At 33.9% G+C, this 23,832-nt stretch overlaps 1 protein-coding gene and 1 long non-coding RNA gene across 2 annotated transcripts in view; one reads left to right on the top strand and one right to left on the bottom strand.

Moving 5' to 3' along the window:
• Chmp1 (Charged multivesicular body protein 1) overlaps positions 1-23,832 on the bottom strand; it is a 395,687-nt gene that overhangs the window by 207,906 nt on the left and 163,949 nt on the right. The gene's annotated exons all lie outside the window — the stretch shown is intronic.
• LOC143194261 (uncharacterized) lies at positions 1,813-2,374 on the top strand. The gene is made up of 3 exons (XR_013005279.1): positions 1,813-1,926; positions 1,976-2,116; positions 2,190-2,374. It is a non-coding gene; the product is annotated as an uncharacterized LOC143194261 (long non-coding RNA).

The following is a 23,832-nucleotide window of genomic DNA, read 5'->3' as shown; positions in this document are numbered from 1 at the left end:
AAAAAGGTATTGATCACTATAGATAACAACAGATCATCTATAATGATAAATATATATATATATATATATATATATATATATTAAAATCTCCTTTTTGTCATCGAGGCTTTATCTCTATTGATCTCTATCTAGACTGGACCTACCGTTTAACATACCGCTACCGCTCCGAACCACAGTGCTTGGCATTAAGCCTACTAGTCAGTGACCAATTTAGAGACCATCCCATAATATATCCGGTCTTACCCAGCCTGGTTACTGGCATAACTGGTATGGGTTTTCGTTGTCGGATTTTTCACTGTTGCCTATAGAGACATTTAGAATTATAAATATAAAATATATCATTTACAGATAGAGAAAGAGCTTGAGAGGATGGAGCTCACACAAAGAGAATAAGAGCATCCAAAATAAATGTGAGAGAACAATCATTGTTATTTTAAAATAAAGGAAATATTTGCTTGTTATAATTCTGGCTGTTTTGAAAAATCATCTTATGATTGGATCTTAAGACAAAAACACAATTTAGGTACTTCTTGATAGGTATTTTCGATAAAAACGTATGAATGCCGAATATTAAAAATAACACTGCGTGTTTTTATTATATTTTAGCAATCACTCTACCAGATTGATAGACCTATTGAGAAACGTGGACTTTAACCGAGGCCGCAGCTTTAAATTTCCCAACTGACTAGTCTTCAGACGAGAGTTCAGAGGACTTCAAATTTTGGCCATACAGATTATGCCATAAATTTTCTTAGTTGGTTCACATTTGAAGCTTAGCAGAAGGACCATCCCATTGCCTTCTACCAAAATATTTCTTCAATTAATTACATCTTACATTAGATATGCTTAGTACAATATTAATTTACAAATTAATTTATTACTAGTGTTCTGGTATCTCATAAATACACCAGTATTTCCAAAATTAAAATAAAATTAAATTACTTAAGCTAAAGTTAAGAGCAATACTTTACACTACACAAGTTTATGTGATTTAGCTCGCTTCAATCTTCTCAAGCTTCAATAATGGATAAATTCGTAAATTCATTTGATATCGAAGTCCTTGAAATCTCCTCGTGGGTGATAAGCATTGGTAATTAATCGTAGAACTTTGTTTTGATAGCGTTGGATTACTAGTTGGTTTGATGTTTTAGTGCAACCCCATATTTGAACCGCACGCTCTAATTGGCTTTATTTATTGATTGATAAACCAATATATTTGATTTTGGATCAATTTGGGAGTATCTTCCGACTAAGCAGTACATTTGCTTCATGACATGATGTACATGATGTACTAAAATAATGGCATTTAATTATGACATATATTAGAAGATGATAATATTATTGTGTAATAGAAAATAAATAATGAAATACATTGATATTTTAATCGTATAAGAAAATAAGTGAATTTATTTCTAATTATTATTGTAACATAACGGAAACACAAGAAATTAAAAAGTTAAAATAGATAAAAAATATATAATAATAAATTTTGAGTATATTCCAGGAAAAATTAACAATTGGCAACAGTGCCCCCTAAAAAGCAGCTGGTCGTAGGAGAGTACGCTGAATATGCATCGACTAAAGAAATATCCCAAGTCGTGGCCCAGGCCTGGAAAGTAGAATGCATAATTCAAGATGGAAATTAGAAATAAATTAAATATGAAAATTACAGCGAAGAAAAAGAGCCAATTGATTATGTATGCAGCGAGGAAAAATTAAAGAAGCTAATGAAGAAAAACGTCTTACGGCCGAGGCCGCTCGCCAGGAAAGTCGCACTCGAAGAGGCAGACCCAGGTGGTGCTCGTCGCGACCCCTACGTCTTCGGGTTTCGATTCGACGGTGATGAGTTTTTAAAAGGTGCTCCGGTGCCGTCTAAATTAATGGCCCGGATTTTTTAGTCTTCTTCTCCTGGTCGTCGGGATGGAGGTGCGCGTTTTGCATTTTTTAATTGCTACGCTAAGTCCTAATATTTTAGCTCTTTCCCGTCAGTCGGCCCTCTTGGCCCTGTCTGAAGTTCACTTCGGTCGGAGCATTATTGGATTTCCCTAATGCGAAATTTTTTTTATCGATTTCTACATTGGATACCCAAGTATTTGTCTATCCGAAGTACCTGTTAGTAAGTAATATGTCATTATTTATTAACTATGGCCTTCAGTCTTAAAATATCTAAAGCGCTCTTGTCTACACAGTCCACCTTTAAGAGACTTATGTGGGAATTGGGCACGTGACAATCACCTAAAAGCAGAAGCATTGAGGTTTTTGAAAAACTCCTGTTGAAAAGAATAAAACCGATCATAGAAAGGAAAAACCTGATACCAGCACACCAGTTTGGGTTTATTAACAAGCACTCAACAATTGACCAGGTCTACAGAAAAGCAGATGTTATTGAAAAAGCCTACGAAAGTTAAAAAGTATGCCCAACTATATTTTTAGATGTAGCACAAGCCTTCGATAAGATTTGGCATGAAGACCTTATTCATAAACTACAGAACATACTAAAACAACACACCAAATTATTAAAATCATACATTACAACCAGAATGTTCAGAGTCAAACAAGAAGAAGCTTACTTTACAATAAAAGAAGCTAAAGCAGGTATACCACAAGTAAGTGTACTGGGACCAATGCTTTATCTACTCTACACCTGTGATATACCACAAATGGAAAATATTACGATGGCTACATTTGCTGATGATACTGCGATTATAGCTGTGGGAGACAATAGTGAAGAAGCCTCACGAAAATTACAACAGGCAAATATAAATAATTGGACACAAGCTTGCAAAATAAGTATTAATTAAAGTAAATCTTAAATCTTAAATTAAAGTAAATCTTAAATCTTAAAACATGTGCAGTTCACCTATAAACAGACCGTACAAGCACCAATAACATTAAATAACACTATCATTCCACATAGCAACAACGCTGAATATCTTGGAATGAATCTCGATGCAAAACTTCGCTGGAAGGAACATATAAAGAAGAAACGAAAAGAAGTGGAATTGAAATATAGGAAAATGTACTGGCTAATTGGAAGAAAATCACAATTAATAGTACATAATAAATTACTATTATATAAGCAAATACTAAAACTTATATGGACATACAGAGTTCAATTATGGGGATGTTATGCAAAGAGTAACATAAATCAAATACAAATTATTCAGTATAAAGTCCTGAGAGGTATTGTGGGTGCACCCAAATACTATAGGACTGATTACCTACATCGAGACCTTCAGATACCCACAGTCAGTCAAGAAATCATGAGAATTGCAAGGGGGCATGAGGAAAATCCCATTCTCATACGAATATTGAAATATTGCAACTAGTGGATACCACCAGAATAGGACACAGACTCAAAAGAATCAAACCGTCTTATCTTGTGTAGTGTTGTGTAGTAAGGTGCATATATTATAACATGACATATATAAACCATATTTCACCAGAGACTGAGTTAGGGCCGATGGGTCCTCCTAGTTATATACCTAGATTTAAGTTATTATAAAGACAAATTGTAGGTCAGACGGAAACGACTAGTAACAATATATTAATTAAATAGTAAAAAAAACTATGGCCTTCAGTAAATAACTCGCTAGGAAATCTAATACCCGACTTCTCTGTGTATCAAAGAATCATAACTTGATATCTTATAGTAATTTAACAACAAAGCCTCATAATCACCTTAAAAATAGTGTCGTTGTCTAAAGTCAATAAATAGTCATCCAAACTAAATTAAGAGTTCCTACTAATCCTTAAATCCTTCAGAATTAATCACGTAAATAATAGCATCACGAAATTTAATATATCTTATTGCATGCTGGCTACACTGCTACCGTGTAAATAATGCGACGCGTATGTATTGCTCACTTAATACCGTCTGAACTATCTAAAGATTACGAAAATAAAATTACTAGCTTCCTAAATTTGCCACATAATAATAATTCTCAAATCAGAGAAAACACCAGTAGATGACACCCCCTACCGGCCTATAAGTTTACTGCCGATAATCTCAAAAGTCTTTGAGAAATTGTACATAAAGAGACTCAACTATATAATAGAAAAAAGAAAAATCATTCCATAGCACTAATTTGGGAAAAAAGAAAAATCATTCCATAGCACTAATTTGGGTTTCTCAATATATATGGAACAATAGAACAAATGCATAGACTTGTAAACAAAATATGGACTTAAACGCCAAAATATATTGTACTGTTATATTTCTAGACATATTTCAGGATACATTATGGTATACCGAATTGCAGGATACATTAAAGACTTCTACTTAACTTCTCCCTCATCCGGATTATGAGCTAGTAAAATCTTACCTCACAGATCGACAGATTTTACTGTAAACAAGGCGATGAACATACCGAATTACATGTAATATTCAGGAGTTCTGCAAATGTACTAATGTTAGTGTACTTCGTCCAGTACTATATCCTCTGTACACATACATACATGCAACATACGCAGACGACCCGGCAGTCTTAGCCTCTCATGAAGACCAAGGCGCAGCATCAGTCAACCTACAAACACACCTAAATCAAATGCGAATGTGGCTGAAGACATGGCTTATTTAAGCCAGTAAAACAAAATCCAGTCATATAACTTTTATGCTCCGTAGAATAACACGTCCACCAGTCTATACCATTAATTGTAAACTCCCGCAAGCAGAGGATGCTAAATATATTGGTATGTACCTAGATCGATACCTCACTTGGAATCAAATCATACCAAATCCAATCATTAGATAACAAGATATTACTGTATAAATCTACACTCAAATTTATTTGGTCATATGGAATCCAACTATGGGGAGCCTCTAGCAAGTCTAATACATTCATCATACAACGATTCCAAAATAAAGTATTGCGTGCCATTGTCGATGCTCCATACTATGTTTCAAATGAAGTGAAACAACGCAATATTCCTCTAGAACCAATAACGAGTGTAATTTAACGTGATTGTGTGAAATACTTAGAAACAGAGTCTAATAACATCCGATCTGATTACTGAATATATATGGGTTAATTAAAATAGTATTTTATACAGATCACTTAAGGAAGTGATTTTCTACATGCCATGTATATATAAAATATAAGCATAAGAAATACATATTGCCCTCTGGGCAGATTGTAAAACCAATAGGAGTAACAAAAAAAAATTAATTGTTCAGTTCAAATTTTGTGGGTTATATTACAGTATTATATGATTTGTTCTGAGACGGTTAAAACAAACGATCTATCAAACTTGGAAAGAGAGCAAAACGTTGGTGGTCCGCAGTAGCCTCTATGCAAAAGGCAGCTGACTTGTTTAGTGTTTCAAGAACGCCAGTAACATGGTAATAACAGCATATACCAAGCGTGGTAAAACACAATTGGTGAGGAGAACTAGTGGGCGAATCCCAAAGTTAAGTGATAAAGGCCGATGAACATTAAAAACGTTTGTGGCTAGACAACATAAAACTACCACCACAAAAGCGACAGCATAACTCAACGCTCACTTGAATAAAACGATTTCAACAAAAACAATCCAAAAAACCCACAAACTAACATTCATGGAAGGATTGAGATACTTTTTATAAAGGAAAGCAAAGCTATGTTGCATAGGAAATAGAGCAACGATCATAAAACATAGAATTTATGTATAGAAAGTATTTAAAAAACTACTAAACTAGTACCTCACTCCCTAGTCCCTGCAAACGTTTAATTGATGATGTTCTGTTATAATTTGGGTAGCAATATCGTGATATTTAACTGGCTTTCTCGTTCACATTACTGGTTGAATTTCTACAAATATATATCTTAACATCTTCAGTGAAGAAGTTCTTATTATGACTAGCATATTGTTTCCAAACCCTTCTCTACGCAAAGGTAATAATACGACCATACACATAGCCAACATGGTATACTCTTGGTTTAAGGAACATCAGAATAACATCAAACAACTTCCTTGACTAACATTATCGCCAGACCGTTGTGATTGATAATTGAACGGTTATGAGGAGTTTTAGAGTAAAAAGAGAGAAATAGATTTCTATCTCCGGGACAACGTTCACTTGAAAATTACACAGGCATTATTTCGTGAAGAATTACAGTCAGGTTTTCATATTATTTGGTCCATCCGATGTATAGTGTATAGTGTATCTCTTAATTTCCTCTATGACAGCTGGATTTTTAATCCTCAGTGTAAGTACTTATTCCTATATTATTTGAATGAATCTGCAATATTTTTCAGGACTTTAACATATTCTGAAATACTTGTATTAATTGATGTTACTACGAAAAATAATATTAACATAATATAAGTAGCCTCACAAGTGAATTATGAAATTCACACACCTATATAGGTTGTCCATATAGGTTTTAATATTTGCTTGTACAGTAGCAATCTATTATATACGGATAATTTAGGATTTCTTCTAAATAACCAATATATTTTTGTATTTTAATTCGATATTATTATTTGCTTTAGAAATGCTCCTATTGAAAAGCTTTGGATCAAAAAAACCATTGCTACATTGAAAAGCCCAAAGTATTTTGCGTTTTTATTATATGGGATTATTCATATTTATTGGTATATGAATCTTCTTCGTTATTAGCTCCAATAGATATAGACATAGTAAAATTTGTGGTATGTCACATGTGTAGAGTAAGATATATATATATATATATATATATATATATATATATATATATATATATATATATATATATATAATATATAGGTAAAGAACAGGACCCAAAACACTACTCTGCGGTGTACCTACTTTAGTTTATTTCATTGCTAAGTAAGCTTATTCATGTTTAACTCTAAATATCCTAGCCGAGATGTGGAAGTGGAAGACTTGTGCTACCTCCAAGAATATAGGTGAGAAAACTCTTTTCTCCTTGTAGGCTATTTCAAATATTTCTATGAATTTATGCAGCTGGTCAATTATTGAATATTTGTTAATAAAACGAAATATGTGCAGGTATTAATGTTTCTACCTACGATTGGTTTTAATACGAGTTTTTCTCTAACTTCAGCTATTTTTCAAACATTCAGGATACGTCTTAATCGAAATGCTTTATTTCTAATTAAGTAATTCTAATTATTTCTAATTAAGCAGATTGTATTCATATTTATTCTATATAACCTACAATAAAAAGGACCAAATATATTTTTTTTTAACCTAAAACAATAAAGCAAATACTTCTTTTCTAATTTTGCCTGATTTGAACTGCATGAACTTTCATCGTCGTTATTAAACTATAATAAGCATTTAATCAGAATATGATCTTAAAGTTGTACACTACTTTTAGTGCGGCCTGTAACGTGAAAGATCATTCTAAATCATGATATATCCGCAGTTTTGACTTAAGTAGAGTTAATTCATTATACTTCATTATCCTTGGATATACCCTTAATACTTTTAGTTCTCATTTGATATAAAGCCGGCGCTTGGCCAATCAGTACATAGATAGATAATAATAGATTTAAGCCACTAGTCTGTAATTAATATAAAGTTAGTTAAAATATATATTTATACCATTAACATGGCTTTTAAATTACCCAAATCCCGCTTATAGATCAATCACTTATAAGGTAAGCGTGAGTGGTGAAATGCTTATAGGTTATAGGTTAGCCAATGATAGCACTCCTGGGCTAATATAACTTCTTGAGCTTGAAGTTATCTTAGCAAATCCACTACTGAGACCGAAACCAATAATAGGGATACGGCAGAGCAGCATCAACATAAGTTTTTAAAAGTGTTTAATGAGTTTCAGCAGCAGGATTCTTAAAACTAAAAAACAGAACTAATATATACACTAAATAATTCAATAACATTATATGGAAAATTATTATTTTATTCAAAAAAGCATTAAAACCATAGAATATAACAATTGTTTAACAGTTGCTTACACTAAAACTTCGCCTTTTCAATAAAAGATATCACTAATAAAGCTAAATGTAATCACTACATAGTATAAAACAAAGTCGCCTTTTCTGTCCCTATATCCCTATGTGCGATTAAATCTTTAAAACTACGCAACGGATTTTGATGCGGTTTTTTTCAATAGATAGAGTGATTCAAGAGGAAGGTTTATATGTATAATACATGCATAATATACTAAGGCAACATTGCTAATTTTAGAGGTTTCTAACGTGATGTCGTAAATTAACCTATTTTTTTAGGCTTATTTAGCAATTAGTAAAAACGCTGCCTAACCCTACGAGTTAGATCAAATTAATGTACTACAGTATTGTATACCATAAAAAGGTCTACAAAAAAGTCCGCGATGGTATATGTTTATCTTTTAGGAATAACCCACATTAACCATTTTTATTGTTTACTTTTTACGTGAGAAAATGGCTTATTTACGAAGCTATTTTAAGCAATACGGCATTAATCCTTATCGAATTAAGTACCTTAAATACAGTGTGCAATTAATATAGATCAATATGGTTCCTTACAGCATGTAAATTAAACAAATATTTTCGGAGATATTACAAATTTAAAATTTGCGATTAAAAATGTGTAATGTAATAAAAATTGTATGAATTTAGATATTCCAAAGATAGCAGGAAATCTTCATAGTAAGTACAGGGGACGAGGAATTGTTTTACTCCAAATTTAATGCGTGCAGGCCAAGGGCAGTAATGAATGAACCAAAAATGCTGGATCGATTTTAATCATGTTTTCATTGAGTGACATAGGCATATATATTTTATGCCCGTGCAAAGTCGGAGCGGGCCGCTATGTTTTTATATACAACGTTCATATTTTTTCTGTAGTGTATTTAATTTAGTATCAGCATTGCACCCGTGCGAAGCCGGGGCGGGTCGCTAGTAATGTATAAGCGGTACAATACAATGTAAGCTTTAATTGAAATTAGAATAAGATTAGATCGGTCGTATCCTTTGTGCTTCAGTCACTTTGAAAAGTTGGCACTTATTTATCTTGAAATAAATTTCTTTTAGCTAAGGCAGAGACGTATAGTATCAAAATTTATATATAGGTATATATGAATATACGAACATTTCTCACAATGATAACTCATTTCTAGGTATCAGTTAGGGCAATATTTCTCCTAAACATCTTATATCCCGACTCATTTTTTCCTCGCACACTATAAAATATTCCATTATATCTTGTTGAAGGGGCTCTAACGGCCACGCTTCCTGGGTGGGGCCCCCTCAAACTTCGATAACCGCTCGACGGGGCCTTCTTTAGCTTGATGTGCTGAATTCATACATGCGAATGTGCGGCTTATCCGGCGAGGCTTTTCGATGACTTTCCGCATTTTCCGGCTTCTTCTGCCGGCATCGCCTTTTTGCCGCCGCCTTTATGCCGTGCGGGCGATGGCGGTAGCTGGACCGGCGATTGAAATTTTTCGATCGTTCCGACCGAGACCAATAAACATTCGATAAGATCGGAACGGACGGCGGACGGACAAATGAAACGCCACTTTTATTGCATCGTGAAATGTTTTCGGTCTTTTGCCGACATGCGGTGGCAATTGACTTGATCATGGGAACGAAAAAAATACGGCCCGAACGGACGATGCGACGGGCTTGAGAGGAGATGCCGTTGATCCAAATAAATTGTTTGCAAATAGTCCTTCAGTCATCACTCTCCAGCGAATAAATTCAATTTCTCAGAAAGGGTATAGTTACTAGAATCTATTCTTGGCTTTATATCTCAATGACCAAAATCTATTACCAACAGTTGTTAGTAATACGTTTTTAATACTGTAATTGGTACAATATATTTTATTATAAGTATCATCCCTCACTAACCCCTACTTTTTCTGATCTTTCAGGCAATTTACGTGATCCATCTTGAAACAAGCCAGCCAGGTCACGTGTCATGTGTCGGAACAAGTGGTACGATAAAACAAGAATACTTCTAATCACTGCCAACAATTCGATGTAAAAATATTTCAGATTTTGCCGTTGAGGCAGCATCATATCACATCACATATGACCGTATGCCATTCAATGTCTCTTGTGTTCAATTCAAGCGGCACAAAATATTCAAACCAATGTCTCAGGCGCCACTATTCCCATGTTCCCAAGGGATTGGAAATGGTTTCGTATAGTAATCCCAACAATTCTGCATATTCTTCCGGTATTTTACATGGTCATAATCGTGTAATGCCTTGGTAGCCCATAGTATTTTCCATCTTTCATGGAAATTACGAATTGCATCTTGAAAGAAGAATATACGCACCATTTCAGTGTTTCCAAGAATATTTTCAGAAATTTTGCAACATGTGGCCGTATGTTCTCATTCTGAAGCATAATGTTGTTGTGTTTTTACTCGTATTTCGGTCCTCGCTCAAACGCATCTATTATAATCCTTTCCGATAGCCCTTTGATAGATGATATACCACACCAACAAGGTTTCGAACAAGAAGGCCCCGTGTTTCGATAATATCTCGATAGCCTAACTCAAAAAGCTGTCCTACAAGTTGCACGCCGAACTAAGTAATATCATCAACTCCATTTTGAGACTGTAACACTTCCCGTCCACCTGAAAACATACATTCATCGCATTTATCACCCCAAAAAGAACCAAATGGTTGTCACCTTGTAAATACAGACCTATCAGCCTATTAAGTTCCATCTCCAAGCTTGCTGAAAGAGCAATTCTCTATACTTATACTCTCTATAATGATTTTACGAAGGCATGAATATCATTCCCGATGAGCAATTCGGTTTTCGCGCCAAACATTCAACAGGCCCATCGGCTGGCTACAAAAACCAACTGTGCTTTTAACCAACGCGAAAGACTTGATGCGGTTTTCTTGGACCTAGCCAAAGCATTTGACTAGATTTGACATGAAAGCTTAGCGGAAAAATGCATTCGGTTAGGTCGTAACCGATCTTATCAAATTATCTATATCAGGGCCATCGTTCCGGAAGAAGATTCAAGATATTTTCTCCAGCCGGAAAACCATCGACGCAGAAATTCCACAATGTCCACACCTGGTACTCGCTTTGTTTAATATTTTCCTTTCAGATATCCCTAGGAGACTACAAGTTGAGGCATCACGCAGATCATATTGATCACATTGCCTCTTCAACCTTGGATATACGGTGCTACACGTACAGTGCTACTCGTATATCCAAAACAGATTCAAGAAACAACTCAATGATACAGTTCAGTGGTTACATTTCTGGAGGCTGTAAGTCAATCCACAAAAAAACCACGTCATCTTTTTCCACAAAAAACGTTCTGCAGCGAGCATTTCGTGTCTTAAAATCGATATCCACATTTAGAAAAAGCCACCTATCTCGATCTTTTTTTCGATTGTAAATTTAGGTGAATTTCCCAAATTCAAGGGTAATTGACCCTCCTTAAAGGTCAACGTGTTGCCAATTTGCTGTTCCCGCTCATTAACTGGACCAGCAGGCTTCCCCTTTCAATAAAATATCACCTGTATTACCTCCAAATTTCTCAGAAGAATACCCCTGAACATCTCTCACTGCCCCCTGGTTTGACAGGAATAATGAAATTCATAGAGAAACAGATAACCCCCAAGTTCACAACTTCTCCGCGACTAGATAACCCAAAAACCAAAAAAAAAAGAACTTCGAACATTCTTCAGTAAATCCCGCCATAGTTAGCCACCGGCCGAAGATTTTCCGGCCTCAGACAATGCCAGTCTCCTATTTTGCAGGTCGTTTTCAATGATCTTCATCCATGTCTTTCTTGGAGAACTATGTCTTCAAAAAGTTAGATTTCGGCAAACATATCTAAACCATTACAATTTACATCTTCGAAATTATTCTGATTCTCTGTGCTCTGATTGTCGTATCTCACACAAATCAATTAATTTCTAAATGATCTCGAAGAGAAACATTCAGAATTTTCATCAAGCATCGCATTTGAAAAACCTCAATCTTACATATGTTAGATGACATAACAGTTCGAGTCTCGAAGATATACAGAAAAATTAGCAAGATATGCGTCTATTCCACAAGCACCACCTTAGAGGACAAAAATATACTGTAGCTTGATTGATTCGGCTTATTACTGCAAGGATAAGTGTATTTTTTTCACCTCTATTACTGATATTAGTACTAAGTGCTTGAACTTTGGCACTTGCTCCGACTGTATCCTGTTCAGGTTTACAATAACTGGACAGCAGAAACCTTCAGCAGCCTGGACTTGAATCTTTGAATAGACGACACGAAATATAGCTCGTTCCTTAATTGGCTTATTCAAGAAATTAATTTCTATTTTATTCCAATTTAGAGTTTTCTACCTCTGAAAAGAAAACACATTTTTCAACAAGATCTAGGTATGCTTAAAGCATTTTTCATAATTTTGACTTTAGAAACCAAGTTTCGACAATTTTAAACATTGCCGTAGGATTATCTATTGATCAAAAATAACTAAGATTCACATAATATTCATTAAATAAACCTCGATAATATGTTCCCAGTTTCGCAAAAATGGATTTATCAAATCGTCATGATACTGAAGGTGAAATATATTGGGTCGCGTTATTGGATATAAAAGGCGAATCATAATGTTATCCAGGATTTTTCGGGTTTTATATGCTCGGGAAGGAATAACAGCGTGCGGTCCCCATATGTGTAGTAAAACGATAAAAATTTTAAGTTATTTTTTTTTTGTTGGCAGTCATATATTTGATATCTAATATTCGTTTTTGATATCTGAATATAATGTGAATATTATTCGAATATATATTAATATACAACTGATTTGAGCTTCGTAATTCATACGTTTCTTTAGAACAATAGTCCAGATATCCGGTATGATATGCATATACCCGTTAAATACTATCTAGGCCTTTTATCAACTATGTTATATCCCGATGCTGTTTGCTTTTAGAGTTCATTACTGTTAAAACAATATGTTCTATAATTCTATATATCTCGGATTATTATAATTTATAATCATTTTTACCTCATTTTTATAAATCATCAATATTATCATCAAATAATATCCCATTACATTACAGATTCATATATATTTCATATTGGAGTCAGTCCGAAGTTTATTGTTTAACCGTGTTATCTTGGAAAGTTGATTCTTTGTCTAAATTTGTATAATAAACGTTTATTTTGATAATAGAACTGTATTCAAGGTAATATAAAATAGTGTAGCAAACAATTGCGATATGTCATTAGGTTCACCAGGTGTCGTTAAAACATTATAGCTGCCACAATCTGTAACAATAACACGCCCTTATTAAAAAAAAATTAATATTACCTATCAGTTTTTTCTATGGTTTAAATAAACTAGATATCTTAAAATTGAGCTTAATTACCTTCTTCTACCTTATATTAGAAATTCAATATTATTTAGATTATATAATACAATTAAAACCTAAATTTAATTATCAAAAAATCTTACAAATCACAAAAAAAATACATCAAAATATTTAAGAGGGTTTTATGGACTATACATTAAAAAAAACTGTTCCCAGAAATCGTTTCCAGACGTTTACATGGAAGAGAGGGACAATAATTACTACAAATATTGACTAAAAATGATATCTCAAACCGTTTAAATACAGGAATAAGAAAGAGTTTTCTATAAAATATTGTGATTAAACATAAAAAATGGATATAGTTCGACGGCACCAAGTACAAAAAGTAATGGGTTAGTCGAAGAAAGCCATCTGCTTCGACACCGAAGCAGAATTTTAATGATAATAAAGTCTTGCTATGAATATGGAGGAATCAGCAAGGTGTAGTGTATGGTACTTCAGATGTCTAACAACGTCAATAGAATATATTGAATATTGTATTCTTTGCAAGAAAGTTCAGCAATAGCGAGCAACACACGCAAAATCATTGGATGTTCTGTAGCCCCCAGAGTATTCACCAGACAGAGCGCCTTCTACCTGTAAATTGTAGGCTGGCATATTGTTTCGAAATGCTAAGGATTTGCGAACATAAATTAGTGATTAGATCAATGCCAAACCAATATTGTTCTTTCAACATGGTATCACCATGAAAAATGGGAAAAAGATGTAAAAAAACGATAAAAAAGAGTCTGAACAATATGCGGTACCTGTGGATCTATCCTTTCGAGAATATCCGTTATACAACATATATACTCAACTCAGATCTATTTACCTCAGTACATAACCAGAAACTAAATACTTTAGACTCCAAGTACAACTGAACCAAGCGATAGCGTGGTACAAATTTTGGCGGGTTCAGATTAACCCAAACAAAACTCATGCTATTCTATTCCACCGCAAGAAAGAGTTTCGCGCCTATTGCCTCCAAATCGATTAAAGTCTCTATCCCTTGCCTCCAGAAAGTCCCAAACCTCGGTCTCCAGTTCGACCGCAGATTTCAATGGTCTGCCCAAATCCAGCACTCCATCTGCAAAGGAAATGGCGTGTACAGCCTACTATTTCCTCTACTCTCAAAAATCCAATCGTCCAATGTGCCTCAATGGAGAACAGTTGTGGTATAGGTATGTCTCGGAGAGACAACTTGAACTACGCCAAGTGTTCCAATCCAGTCCGTACGTTACTCAGCTCCATGGTTTATGAGGAACGTTAACACACATCTCTAATCAGACATCCCGTTTGTGAAAAATTTCATAAACATGCTCAGTGTGAGGTTCTCCATAGGAACCTTAGCACACGATAAAACCTTAATAAAATCGCTACGCGTCCCCAAACCCTGGTAGTAAACAAACTGCGGCAGTCCCAGTCGTAACCCAGGGTCTTGTCGCCCGCAAAACAATCATATCCCGAACCTGAAACAACATCAGCCGAAGACCATTTGATTCTAGCCAGTCAATCTAGAAAACGAAAAAAAAACTTAAAAAATAATCAATCATTAAATTAATTAATTGGGACTTTTGCTCCAAAACGTAAATAAGTCTGGACACGGGCAATTAAAACTACTTATTATTTATCTGTAAGTGTTTTTAAGTTCTACACAAAAAATCTACTCGAAATTTCATGAAAATGTTTCTTCATTTTGGAATTTTTGGAAAACTCAAAAAACTGTTTTCACCTTGCCGCTATTTTGCGAAAACATTTTGTTTCAATTTTGTTTCGAGAGTCCATCTAACAGAGGTCTAATGAAGAATTCGTTCTTTTTACAAAACTCTACAACTCTTGTGCTAGCCTTGAGCTCTGATTTTTCCGTATTACTGAAAATATTATAAAGATCTTGTAAAGAACTTATGATAAAAATGTTTCTTATCTTTTTAATCTATTCAAAAAACGCCTAGGTCTAGGCCAGAGGACCTAAAACAACTTATATCTCATTTGTAATTAAAGAAACGTATAGTAGTTTATTTAATAAGTTTGTTTAAATTACGCCTATTACTATCAAACAGATAATATCGAATAGAAAAAAGTATCTCTTGTGTGTTATTACTAAATTCGACCGGTCATTTTAAATCTATAATCTGTTGGCAAGCTGCAAAAATAAAAATCGCCAAATACCCTAAGCCAAATCGCTCTCTCATGCTACATAGGCATAAATCAAACGATGGATTCCAAAAATGACTATAATTTTCATCTAAAATTGGATTCACGATTTTACGGCGACTTGGTAACTCATAATATTGCCTGCTGATCTGCCTTTTGTCGTGACTCTTTATTATTGGTAATTAGCCAGCCGACTAGTTTGCAGAAACTATTGGGTAATAATGGGAAAGGATATTCTGAAGATGTTATCAGAATATAGTTTTTATCGAAATATATATTTGCCTTAAAAAATATCACAAAGTATCATGTCAAGCAGCCGGGAATGGTCTTTAGATCGATGATACAAAATATATAAACACATATTTTTAAACCCTATTTCATTGCACCTGGCCGACTCGCTGCTAACTTCAATTCTAATACAATTATTCGCCATTTCTGTTCTACGTAAGTGGACTACGGACTTGTAATTTTACGTTATAACCTGAATTTGGCGGTGTATCGCAATATAACACAAGAGCAATTTTAATTTACAAGCCAAGCCCTAACGTTTTGTATTTTAAACGGCATTAACGCGGAAAGGTGGTGAGTTAAGATATTATTAAATTATTTTATGCCCGCTTAGTGGTGCAGTGGTAAAGGCGACAAGGCGGTTCTCCTACTTTTGCGATAGTCACGGGTTCGAATCCTGCTGGGGCATGGTCATAAACGTATGTTTGTTATTGTTCTAGGCAAAAGTGTAAAATCCGACAAGGAAACTGATCCCAGTCACGCCAGTAACCAGGCTGGGTAAGATTTCTAAGTTGGTCACTCACCAGTCGGTAGGCTTAATGCCAAGGACCGTGGTTCGGATCCGACGTTAAAATGTAGGTCCGGTCTAGATAAACCCCTAGTTGTTAAAAATATACTTCAAAATATATATAAAAAATGTTTTTATTTTATTTTAAGCAATGTTGGTTAATATTTCGTATTAGTTGCTGTTATTCCCATATTGTTGGAATTATTAAAGAGTTAGGTAACAATTGTTTAACGATTAAGAAAACATTTTACACTATTTGTGGGGACAACAAATTAATATGTCTGTTTTATTAGAAAGCATATTCATCTGTAAAATAAAAACACGACATGTGCGAAAATTTCATGCTAATATAGATTAACAAAATTCCAGAATAACTAGAAGCATCTGTAAACTGGTGGTAATTGATAAGGTTCTGGAGACATTGCGTGTCATTTTATTAGAGGTAATTGTAAAATGTATTAAGATTTTTCTGTAAATTTTAATGGTATTATCTTTTAATCCATTTCAGGTTACATTAGCAAATTCATTTTGTAACAAAGCCGTAACCAAACATTACTGTTAATAAATCCCTTAATTAGCTTGTGCATCAATAGTTAAAATGAATGATTGAATTTCTCATTTGTTGGTAAGTGTTTAGTCCTCGTGTGGTACACAAGAAAAAGTAGAACGCAATATATTAACAAAAGCTATAGAAGACAAATAAAAGATGGACTACGTGCAAGGGTGATATCAAAGAGTGAAATAAATAAGCAAAGGACGATACAATTTTGGTAAAAACTTGTTATTTTATTAAATAAGCCTGGTTTTTTATCGAATGTATTGTTTCTTTTATTATATGTATTAGACTAAACATACGTATAATAACACTAATACATAAATGAAGTTATATAATTAACTTTATAGACTTATTTAAATTATTATTAATGAAATTAACGAAATAAACTTCTTAGGCATTCCTAGTCCAATGCCACCTCATTCTACATCTCCCGACGTTATATGTTATAAGTCCCTTAATTAATGAAACATCCTTTAGGTAAGAGTAGGGTACGTACTTTAATCATGTAAATATTCTCATTCAAAAAGTGATCGATTCAGCTCAGTGCTCCTCTAATTACTGTATACTTTTCCGTGGAATGGTTGGTCCCTCAAAACACGATTAATTTTTAGCAGTTTTCAAAATTGGCTTCAATTGTGACAACTATTACTTCTTTTAAATCGAGCCTCTTTCCCTAGAGATTTCTGTTGAAATCCGCAAACACACAGTAGTCACTGGGCATCTGATCCCAACTATAAATGACTAGCAATGACCATCATTAATCAAAATGTGATAGAGTATATTAACGTAACATAATATATAAACAAAGTATAAGCAAGATATAATAATCACTGGCTTTTATGAATATTTAAATATAACTTTATCAGGTCAATTGAAAAGCCCGCGGCCTACCATAGTAAAACACATTTTTTTTGGCAAAATTAAATTTTTTTTATTCAAAAAAATTCCCTTCAAAGGTGATACACTGACATAGCGACCCTCCAATTTTTCGATACCATATTTGTAGAACGTTTTGTCCTTTGCTTCAAAATAGGCCCAAGTTTCGGCGGTCACCTCTTCATTCGAAGAACATTTCTTCCCATTGAGCATTCTTTTAATATCTGAGAACAGGAAATAGTCACTGCGGGCCAGATCTGGAGAATACGGTGGATGACTTGTGACACGGTACATTGTCTTGGTGAAGCAGCACTTTCTTTTTCTTCAAATGCGGCCATTTTCGGCGATCTCGCCCTCCAGACCGTCCAATAATTCTTTGTAATAGACGCTGTTGATGGTCCTTCCTTTTTCAAAGTAGTTAATAAAAATTATTCCATGCGCATCCCAAAATACAGACGCCATAACCTTGCCAGCCAACTGTTGAGTTTTCCTACGCTTTGGAGAGGATTCATCATGTGCAGTCCACTTGGATGACTGTCGATTGGACTTCGGAGTTAAGTGATGGAGCCACGTTTCATCCATTGTCACATATCGACGGAAAATCTCGGGTGTATTACGCTTGATCATCTTCAAACACTGCTCCGAATAATAAACTCCTCGTTGATTTTGGCCAAAAGTGAACTCGCACGGCACCCTCTTTGCACAGAGCTTTCTCATAGCCAAATATTCATGAATGATATGATGTACACATTCAGTTGATATCTTTAGAGTGTCTGATACTTCATTAAATTTCAATTTATGGCAATTCAAAATCATTTTGTGAATTTTTTCAATTTTTTCGTCGGTAACAACCTCTTTTGGACCTCCACTGCGTTCACCGTCTTCGATGCTCATTTCACCACGTCTAAACTAAAAAATATATGGATTTAAGTCTAACAGCGCTATCTATGTGTTAGGCCGGAGACTTTTCAATTGACATGTTATATATATACAATCAAGCAAAAATCAAATTTAAATAATTGGCATTGGAAAAATCGAGCTTTTGATAGATTCACTATAATTATTATAATTCACTGAAATTCAATTAATGGGAACCAAAAATCATTAATCTTAGTTTTGACTTCTTCAACAAACTCTTTTCCACCCAAAATCCAGTTGAACACCTACTTTTAGATGATATTAACTGGTGGTAACTGCTGATTTTACAGTAAAAACCAATCAACTAATGGAATAATTGATGGAAGATGGGATAATTCATTAAATACTAATTATAGAAAAGAAGGAATCAACTGAATGATAGACATAGCGATCATATGAAAATGTCACTTTATTAGGTACTTTATTATTGATATGAAAGCGTCACTCATAAATAGGGATATTCGAAACTATCACATCTACATGCTTGTAAATGAATATCTGTAATATTAACAATTCCAATTCGGTGAGTAGATTAAATTAAAAGTTATTAAGCATAATTATTAGACTCATTGTTTTAAGCCAATGCATGGATACTGACGGAGAATTATTGTGATAATGTAATTTAACTCACCAAAAATATTTTCTAATCGAATACTAATAAAAACGAATGCCAACTACCTCTTACCCCTCTCCATTATCAGAGTTACTTCATATATAAAACCCAAAAAATTTGCCCCTATTTAATCCGATTAAAAAAGGACAATTAAAAGCGTGACGAGGCTTCGAAAACCTCCTCAAAAGCGGTCCGAATCGACCACAAACAGGGCCAGCGGTGCGTACGGGACAGATTTAGACGTTATCGGGAACGAATGGGTCGAATTTAGCGGCCGTCACCTCCACGACGATAAGATCGCGGGATGACGATCAGTCAAGCGAAAAATGACGGTGTCAGAGCGAAGGCGAGGGGCAACGCCGGCCCGTATTCATACGCAAATCGGGGTTTACCGCATTTCCACCCCTCGTGGCCCGTGATGTACGTCGGTTTGACGAGATAATTTCGCAAACAATGCCGAACTGTTGATGGAGTCTGGTTTCCGTATACGGCGTCACCTGATGCGCTCGATTTTCCATTTCCAAATTGGAATTTCCCGTGAAAATACTTTAAGATCTCATTCAAGCCCATAAAGATATATTTCTATACATCCACAAAACAGTGGATTTAAGGAACCAACGAGTTTACTACGAAATAGAAATTTTCATCGTGTGTAATATGTAAAAATATGTATTAATCGCTAAATATCGATCGTCTAATTAGATCGCTAATTAGTCATCAGAGTCATTAGAATTATTATTAGAAGTCATTTATTCTCAACTAATAGGTCAATTGAAAAGTCCCCGGTCTGACACATAGATAACGCTACTAGAATTAAATCCATACGTTTTTTTAGTTAGCTCAAACCCTCAGAAGATGCGTGTATAAATTTGACAGCTATCGGATCATTTGTTTGTGAATTATAGCATTTTGAGTGAAGCAAATTTTTTATTGTGAAAAATGGATAATAAGGAATTTGACGTGTTGATAAAATATTGCGTTTTGAAGGGAAAAAATATAGCAAACACTTGGCTGGATGCCGAGTTTCCGGTCACTGCAACAGGAAAATTATCCATCAAGGATTGGTATGCTAAGTTTAGACGTGGTGAAATGAGCACCGGAGACGGTGAACGCAGTGGATGTCCAAAAGAAGTTGTTGTTACAGACAAAAATATTTAAAAAATTCACAAAATAATTTTGAATGACCATAAATTGAAATTGAATGAAATAGCAGACAGAGACAGATTTCAACGAATTTGACAAAATGGTCTAACAAATGAAAGCAATTCTAAAAAGGACGTTAATTTTTTTGTTTTTATTTCAGTGCCTTAATGACTTTGAAAAGATGCAACCCCCCCCCTTCCCCAATACTTTGTACCCCTTTGATTTTTTTTGGGCACGTGAAAGGTCAGTAAATATTTTGCAAATAAATGGATAATATGTTGATATTTTGTAGCTACTTTGCAATAATGAAGAATATATTATTAGCGAGAATTAAAGAATGCAGCATCATGTTATATAAACCATTTCTTCTAAAACGCTAAAAATTAAACGTTTTAAACCTGTACTCTTATATCTTACACTAGTTTTATTTGATGAATTTAATCATTGATTTATATTTTAAATTTTATTTTTATACAAAAATTACTTGGAATTAAAAATCTTAACATTGTCACTTATAAGAATTACATACCAAAATATACGTAAGATTTCAAGTTTCTGTTATTTGCGTGAAAAATTGTTGACAACTCAAAAAAAAATTAATATATTATTTCAGTAAAAATGGAGTTGAGCAATATTTTCAAGATGACCAAGGTTTAAAACTAAAATATTACTGAAATTAAGCCATAATTTTCAAAAAATTTGTAAACACAACAATGTTACAGTTAACTACATCTCATTTTATTTTAGAATACTATTTAAAGTGAAAAAAGCACATATCTTTTCTATGATTCAATACAAAATTACTATTTAAAAAAAACATTGGCATTTTCTATTCCCGGTATATTTGTAATCAGTTGATAAATATAACTAATATTAATGGCCTGTTTTAAAACAGACTTTTGTATACATAGATATTGATCGATTCACTTTGTGTTATATTTGGACTGTGAATTAATTTTGTAGAATTTAAAATAGATGACCCAACTATATTTTTTTCAGCTCCAAATATGTCACATTACGACCCATTAAAATACCATTTGTGGCAAGATTTACTTTGCTTCAATTCCAAGAATTATAAATTAAAGTAAAATACGACTGTAAGACATCGAATATTGCTAAAAATATAAGGTGAACATACCTATTTTGTCGATAAAAACCCGTATATATTGTTTTTTAACATTTCTGTGTGTTAATTTTGACACAATTAAAAAAAACATCGCAATGAAGCAAAATATTCAATATCAAAATAAAATAATCGTGAGAAAATGTTACCATTTGCCTTTTATGGTCTTATATTCTTTATTGAGATAAAAGTAGTAATTATATAAGCAAACAAATCAAATTGCAACATTCCATATTTTTTCCTTTAATGATCATCACTTATTCTAATATATAGCATCACTTCTATTTAAACAACACTAAGTATTATGAATAATCAAATATAAGATATCAGGTAGGTTCATATATTTTAACAGCGCTATCTATTGATGAAAATGCGAAGTAAACAAGTATAAAACAATATAACCTAACTGTAACCTCAAATTCCCTGGTGTAGTGACGTCAGGCCTCTTCTTCTTATCGCGGACTGGCCACAGAATAAGATTGACCAAAAACGATCAAGGGCACGCAGAAAAATAGACAGCAGATTCATTCATCTTTCGACGTCCAGTCTATCTCACATTCAACCAACACTCATCCATTCAATAATCAAACATTCATACATTTTCATTAGTTAATTAGTTGTACAATTGTTAGTGTTATTAATAAAGTTTTAGGGGAAATTAGTGTTATTAATAAAGTTTTAGGGGAAACATAGTTTCATAAACCACCAAGCCAACAAAAGCAGTCCAATTGCTACATACGAAACAGATGAAGAAGAATTGCAGAAAGAAGTAGGCTGAATAACGGTTAAAAATAAAAAAAGAAAAGCAAATAATGCTCCAGAATCTCCACCAGAGCAAATAAAAATAAAACAAAATAATGAACAAAATAAAGAAATTAGAATGCCCAGGCCACCTTCAATTATGGTAAGTAATGTTACCGACTTTGACTTGCTATACGAAACACTGAGGTCTAACCAGGAAATAACCAGGCTACGATTCAATAACAGGAGAATTACTGCAAAAACTACAAAAAAAAGGATATAAAACTCACCAACTTGATCAATACAACATTTAGATTAAAACATGTCCCAGACATTTGGAAGATGGCGGAAATTATAATGATCCCAAAACCTGGGAAGTCACCAAACGAAATAAAATACTATAGACCTATATCACTGCTGCCAGTAGTATCTAAGGTTTTTGAAAAACTCCTGTTGAAAAGAATAAAACCGATCATAGAGAGAAAAAACCTAATACCAACACACCAGTTTGGGTTTATTAACAAACACTCAACAATTGACCAGGTCCACAGAATAACAGATGTTATTGAAAAAGCCTACGAAAGTCAAAAAGTATGCTCACCTATATTCTTAAATGTAGCATAAGCCTTCGATAAGGTTTGGCATGAAGGACTTGTTCATAAACCACAGAAAATTTTACCAAAATAACACACCGAACAATTAAAATCATATATTACAACCAGAATCTTTAGAGTCAAGCAAGAAGAAGCTTACTCTACAATAAAAGAAGCTAAAGCAGGTATACCAAAAGGAAGTGTACTGGGACCAATGCTTTATCTACTTTACACTTGTGGAAAATATCACGATGGCTATATTTGCTGATGATATTGCGACTATAGCTGTCGTAGACAATAGTGAAGAAGCCTCGCGAAAATTACAACAGGCAAGTGACAATATAAATAATTGGACACAAGCTTGGAAAATAAGAATTAATGAAAGTAAATCTGTACATGTGGAGTTCACCTATAAACAGACCGTACAAGCACCAATAACATTATATAACACTATCATTCCATATAGCAACAACGCTAAATATCTCGGAATGAATCTCGTTACAAAACTTCGCTGGAAGGAACATATAAAGAAGAAAAGAAAAGAACTGGAATTGAAATATAGGAAAATGTACTGGCTAATTAGAAGAAAATCACAATTATCAGTACATAATAAATTGCTATTATATAAGCAAATATTGAAACCTCTATGGACATACGGAGTTCAATTATGTGGAAGAGTAACATTAATTATATACAAATTTTTCAGAACAAAGTTCTGAGAGGTATTGTGGGTGCACCCAAATACTATAGGACTGATTACCTTCACCGAGACCTTCAGATACCCACACTTAGTCAAGAAATCAAGAGAATTGCAAGGGGGCACGAGGAAAGACTCCATTCTCATACTAATATTGAAATATTGCAACTTTTGGATACCACCAGAACAGGAAACAGACTGAAAAGAAACAAACCATCTGATCTTGTGTAGTGTTGTGTAGTGAGGTGAATATATTAAAAAATTCAGCAGTGACATGTTAAACATTATTTCACCAGAGACTGAGTTAGGGCCGATGGGTTCTCCTATTTACATACCTAGATTTAAGTTAGC

This window comes from Rhynchophorus ferrugineus, unplaced genomic scaffold (assembly GCF_030347505.1).
Source record: "Rhynchophorus ferrugineus isolate W39M unplaced genomic scaffold, kcgeb_rfMv2 rfM3, whole genome shotgun sequence".
In the NCBI taxonomy this organism is placed as follows: domain Eukaryota; kingdom Metazoa; phylum Arthropoda; class Insecta; order Coleoptera; family Curculionidae; genus Rhynchophorus; species Rhynchophorus ferrugineus.
Note: the sequence above shows the minus strand (reverse complement) of the source record. Positions and strands in the feature narration are given on the sequence as shown.